General features: G+C 38.5%; 1 long non-coding RNA gene across 1 annotated transcript in view; it reads right to left on the bottom strand.

Moving 5' to 3' along the window:
- Positions 1 to 993: 993 nt before the first annotated feature.
- Positions 994 to 6510, bottom strand: part of LOC144027141 (uncharacterized) — a 21629-nt gene continuing 16112 nt past the window's right edge. Inside the window, exons 2-4 of the long non-coding RNA XR_013285382.1 lie at positions 4855 to 4931; positions 2706 to 4758; positions 994 to 1714 (exon numbers count right to left, since the gene is read on the bottom strand). This is a non-coding gene — a long non-coding RNA (uncharacterized LOC144027141). The remainder of the gene's footprint in view (positions 1715 to 2705; positions 4759 to 4854; positions 4932 to 6510) is intronic.

The following is a 6510-nucleotide window of genomic DNA, read 5'->3' as shown; positions in this document are numbered from 1 at the left end:
CACTCACATCACATCTTCACAGTGGTGCCTATCCTCCAGCGTAACGTGACACAAATGCCAACAAATACCAGCGTGTGTGTGAGTTTCTTCTTTTTCCAAACAAGCGTTTGTACGTATTTGGATGCAGAAGGACAACGTGCCACACAATGATGTCACACTGACGTCATGACGATTTCCCAAATCCTGGTTTGACGTCTCAGAATTCCTTCACGTCAAACCTTAATCCTGGTTTCAAACCCTCATTTTAATGGGCTCTTTGCACAAAATGTCGTGACGTCACGTCCTGGTTGCAGAGCGCAGCTCACTCATTTCTGGTTGGACGCCATTAGTCTCGTAAACAGCCTCGTAAACAGCCTCGTAAACAGCGGAATCATGCTTAAAAAAGATCGTTTTTCTTACCAGAAGCAACAAAAACACTATCATGCACATTGTTGTGTTTCTTTGTGCACATCATCCGCCAAATACAACGGTGTTCTTACCGGACATGGCTCCCCATGGTCCGGTTACTTTTGTCTCGTCACTCTTCGAAGGATCAGTAAGTGACAAAGAACTCTTTAGGCGATCAGGAATAGCTGACCTTCTAACAGATGAGATAGGCCGTGGGGTGAACCCCCAAAAAGTGCCTAGAAAATGAGTTTCGCTCCACTGTCTGGGCACTACTTGTTCAATGCATTTTTTGATAGATAATACCCTTATGCACTTTGGGTTAAAAGTTCACCCAATGTTTTCCTGCCCCAATTTTGTCACAAGCCAGAAATGCATATATAGGTAAATAACAAAAAACGAAAATTTTGTGCTGCAGTTTTTGGTTTTAAAACGTCTTACATTAAATTTGGCAACAGAATATCATTCCCAGATGTTATAAATACATGTACCTAACATCAGAAACAAGTATTGGTGGTTTGGTGCAATCATGTGAATTTAGATCATTAAATTTGTGCCAAAAAAAAAACAAAAAACGCTTCAACTGGAAGTGACACCAGCACACGAATGTTACATTTATCAATGTTTATGTTTCATATATGAAAACAATTTACAACCTACTACGTCATGAAAGGTACACAAGAAGCAGCATACATTGGCCAAAAATACTACAATGCACCACAAACCTGGAACAAGGCAAAATGGACTAGATGAAAATAGATCCATTCAGAGCCCAGATTATTATAACATATAGAATATTTATTAAAGTATCAGATTATGTCACCACAGCATGTTATTTATGCCCGACACACAATAAAATATTAATAAAAAAAAATAAAAAAATAAAATAAAAATCAAAGGTGCATTCACAATAAAACCATGGAACTTCAATGGAACAGCTTTGTTTTGGGCATTTTTTTGTGGAAAATGGAATACAGACATTTTTATTTTTGCTTGAAAAGTGTTAAAATGGAGAGTTAACATCTTGATAATGAAACAAACAAAATGGCAGATTTTACATAGATTTTACAGCCCTGCACTGTCAAGTGTCCTCGTATGCCCTGTAATTTTACAACCTGATGTTGTACCAGCCATGTGTTAGTGTCACTTTCTTGGCTTACGTCAGTAGACTCAGTAGTTGATGTATCTGATGAGTGAGGTACCCTGTCTAAAAGTTTGTCAGTTGTTGGTAATATCTCTACAAAAACCATTTCAGAGTTGTTGCTGGAAAGGGGTGTGAAAAAACAGCTGGGGGAAATCACGCCTGAATCTTCGTTTCAGTATATCCTGCCTGAAATAGAAAATTAAAGGGAAAGATGAGCACAAGATACACATATTCACATCACACTAGGGCTGCTCTATTATGGAAAAAAATACTCATCACAATTATTTTGGTAATAAATGAAATCAAGATTATTCAAAACAATTATATTTGTTCAAATCAAGAAAATATTTAAACATTTGAAAATAAGACAATTACAATCATATAATATATAATTATGTAAGTTGCTTTTGGATCCAACAAAATTCATAATATATTATTATTATTATTATTGTTGTTGTTGTTATTATTATTATGTTAGCAAAAATTTGAAGTTGGGGTGCAGTGTGTGCAGTAAGCTAGTTTTGACACAGGTGTGTGGTAAAATAACTCGTGTGGGTGTGCCACAACTCAAAATTAGTATTATTAGTGCTGCAGCTATCGAATATTTTGGTATTCGGATATCCTACTGAAAATTCTAGTGAATAATCGTATATTTGGATAGAAATAAAAATACACCTATAGGCCTATATACTTTCTTGGTCAAAGAACAATTATAAATACAGAAGACAAAAAAAAAACACATTTGCATGTAATAATTAACAACCAACTGTTTTTCATTTTTAGAGAATCTATTTTATTTATTTTTCATCATCTCATCTGCCTGCAGCAACCCGCCTTTACACAAAAAAGAATTACATTATAAGTGTTATTGTCACATCACCTCTTTACAGTATATGCATATCACAGATTTAAGTAAAGTAAAGTGTTTGTTGAGGTTGGTGAGAGAGAGTTTGGGGGAAAGGGAGGGTGTAGCTGTGCCTCTCTATTATGATTGATGGGCACAGGTAACCCGAGTTTGGTAACCACTGTTGGATTCACTCGATAAATCATTCAGCAGCTCGCGTTTTTACTAAACTATAGCCTTAAAACTTAACCTAGCAACAAATTATTTTCAACCCTATACTAAATATCGGTCACATTAATAACAGAAATGGGCACGCGTGTGTGTAGCACATACCTGCTGACAATGTTTCTGCTTTGGCGAGATGATCCCTCTTCCGTGTTCCTTCCGATCCCAGACGAGTATAGTTTGAAATTTATTTTTACAAATGATGCAGATGGCTGGGAGGACCGGGCCAGCTGAAGCGATGGGCAAACCTGAACGGGAACGAAGTTTTTTCCCCACTTTCTTTTTAACTTTTTTCTCCTTTCGCTCTTCTTCGCTCGCCGACGTTGTGGTCGCCATTTTTGATATGCGGTTGCTATGGTGAGGAGAACGCAGCAGCTACCTGATTGGCTCATGTGACCTAAATCACACCGCTACCGACCTAATGGCACTACGCCCACACCAGAGATCACTGCGCCTCATCGCAAAATAGTGCCGGGGTTTCACCACCGAAAACACAAAATTGGCGGGTTTTCACAGGGTGAACTCCACGGATTCTTACTTACTACTGATAAATCTATTTTATGAAGTAAAGATTATTTAGTGCCCCTGGTAGTGGAGCGAAACTGAACGAAAACGTGTCTGACCTGACGGCCTAAGATGGCTGTTATGGTCAACAAAGGTTTCACCATGACAGACTGTGTAAAATGTAAGGTTTACTGTCCACCTTTTCTAAAAAAGATAAGTCAGATGCCAGAAAATTGTGTACTTCAAACACAAAAAAATTGCACGTGTTAGAGTGCATGTTGAACATCTAATACGGAGGGTGAAGGAGAACAAACTTTTTGATTATGTCATCCCCTTGTCTATAGCTGGAAACATAAATGAAATTTTTATAGTGGCTTGCCTACTCAGCAATTATCAAAACAGGCCACTTGTCAGGGAATGGGCAAAGTAATGCTGGGGGGAAAAAAAGTGGAAGTTAAATATCACGCAGAAAACACAAAAAATGAACACTGACCTAACTCCACCATATGTTTGATGTGTATGTGTACACATAAAACACAAATAGAGGTGCACTCGTCAAGTGTATTTATTTAGCTCAAAACTGTAAGTCCCAAAAGGCCTTGCTTCACAAGCCCAAATAAAAGATGACCATGTACAGATGAGTCAGGTGCTGAGTCAGAGACAGATACTTATTTGCATGTCTTTCTCATTGAGAGGTACTTTGGCATGTAAATTCTAAAATAAAAATCATCACACTTCTGCTGTATTGTGTCTTGTGTATGTTTGTCTGAGTGCAGTCGCTGAACAAAAAAATCTTCCTGCGCCCAAACAAAAAAAATCACACCACTCAAGACCAGTTAGGAGAAGCTGGCTTTGTACTTGCCAAAAAATAAGCTTGGCTTTTCTTAAGTTGGAAAGAACCGTTTGACATTTGTAGGTACTTGCAATCAATGTAACTATTTACATTTGGGCATTTTATTTCAACCATAACTGGGTGTTACTCTTGGGTCATAAACAAGTCCATTTGGCGAGGCCCCCAGCCATGGCACCTGTGGGTGAATTACAAGTCCACAAGGTGAGTAATTCACATTGTTGCATCGAACATATTCTTGCACTGCCTTAAACTCCATTTCTGAACCTCTCCTCATTTTGGCAGTTTGTCTGGTGCCCTTAACAATACGCTCTGCAAGATGCTCAGCCGTAATGCTACTCCTCACGTGGCACAGTTCCCTAAATCTTGATCATGTTATTCTTGATCTCCGCAGTTGGTGCCAGTCTACATTCTTGCTCTGATCCCGTGTTGATGACTCAATTTTGTGAGCCATCTCCATAGATAAATTAAAGCTCTGTATATGTAATTGTTCTTCTTCAGTGCATACCCACACACACTCTGTTGGTAACAGCTGATGGGTAATAATGGGAAGACAAGGAGGAGGTGGGGCATTCAGATGTAACTCTGTGCCAAGTGTTGGAAGTTTTGCCTGCTGATAGGAGAGAACACTTCCCCTTTGCACTGGCCCAAATTCCGAGTCCACAAGTGGTTTTTGTCTGCACTCATTTTCATTGTTGTCACAAGTGGCATATCTAATGGATCCAAGCCGCTGTATGCCTCGTCCATACGCAGAACTGACAAGTCAGGAAGAGGGCCCATCAAACCTCTCAAAAACCTCTAAAAAACCTCGAAAAACACATTTTTAAAAATTATTAAATTTGGAGGTAGAAAATTATGGGAAGGGGGAAAAAAATCTAACTATTAAGACCAAATAATACTTACTTTAACCCCCCTTTACTCATCCGATCCTGAACAGGCTTAACCACCACCACTTTGCAAACTGGACCTGGAAACACACCCTGTAAAATTGTGATAAGACATTTAGACTTTTTAGAGGATTATAGATGAATTGATACTTTTTTTATTTTTATTTTTTTAATCCAAATGACATTGTAAAGGTTATGCAGGCTCTACAGTTGTGCTTTAAGTTTACATACCATAGGCAGGAGAATGAAAACTCATGAGCACAAATGTAAATACAACGTGACAAAAAAAAAAAAAAAAAAAAAACTGACTAAGAATACTCATACTCTTTGTTTGGAGAATATTTTAAACAGAGGTCAGAGTAACTACTTGCAATGGCGGATCAAAAAAGTTTCACCTGTGGTAACAAGCGGTACACACAAACATACACACTTTCAGTTCAGGTTTCATTTTATGCATTCTCTGGCAAGTTTTATGAATGACATCGTTTAATGTTAAGCACAAGCCCAGTCCTTGTAGGCTATGCACAATATTACAAGTATAAACAATTACAATTTAAGTTTTGATTAGAAATATATGACAGTCTACATGTATCAGATATATTCACAAAATGACTTTAAGTCAGTTTAAGATGGTAGTTTTCATGGTGTCCAGCAAACCATTTCACATGTGATTACATTACTAATGTAAAATGCGTTTGGTGGGGGTTAGCAGCTGCCAAACCCCGGAACAGCCAAAGCATGGCATACTGTACATCTAGAGGATATCAAATATGGGGAGCAGCCGGGGAGCTGTGAGGAACGTGGAGACCTTCAGATGGGGCTTTGGAATACATTGGTATGAAACTTACCGCTGTGCGGGGTTTGTGCCATTGTTGCTCTGATTCTGTACAACTATGAACATGAGGAACCACTGGTTCACCTAGCTGGCAGTAGTAGTGCGCGGTTTGAAAGAGCAGGGCAACCGTATGGTTGCACAGGGCTGTCCCAGCCACACATGAGCATCTGCACCGCACCATAATAACAGGATGAGAGTCACTGAGGACCATCTGTTGATAGATCATTAACAGTGAGTCATTATTTAATGTTATTGTATCCTAAACAAAATGTAGTACTTAAGAGGGTAATTATAAACAGGATCCCAATTGAACACAGCATTACACACACAACATCAAACGCATGCAGAATGCATGCAAAGCAGCACCACAATGATCCCATTTGAACATAGCAGTAAACACATGCGAAGCAGCAACACATTCCAAAAACATATAAAATGTAATAAACTCAACATGCACTGGAAAGTTTGAACTCACAGCTTTCGAAACACTGCTTGAACTTGAAACTTTTGGAACTCGAACTTTAACAAAGCAGTACAAGCCTACATTTACAGAGTGAGGTTTTTCGTGCTTCCTCATGGATCTGTAGCAGAAATCCTGCACAGCCACTTCCCTTGTATGTGAGTCTTTATTTGACACTAATAATGCAAAAATAAAAACAACATCTAATTTACACAGGAAGGACACAATGTTATATTTCTTTTGCTGTAACTGGACATGACCATTCTATAGGGGTGTCACGATTCGCCAACTCCACGATTCGATTTAAATTTCGATTTTGGGGTCACGATTCGATTTTTTTTTCGATTTTTTTTTTTTTTTTTTTTTTTCGCTCCCCC

Source organism: Festucalex cinctus, chromosome 10 (genome assembly GCF_051991245.1).
Source record: "Festucalex cinctus isolate MCC-2025b chromosome 10, RoL_Fcin_1.0, whole genome shotgun sequence".
Taxonomy (NCBI): Eukaryota; Metazoa; Chordata; class Actinopteri; order Syngnathiformes; family Syngnathidae; genus Festucalex; species Festucalex cinctus.
Note: the sequence above shows the minus strand (reverse complement) of the source record. Positions and strands in the feature narration are given on the sequence as shown.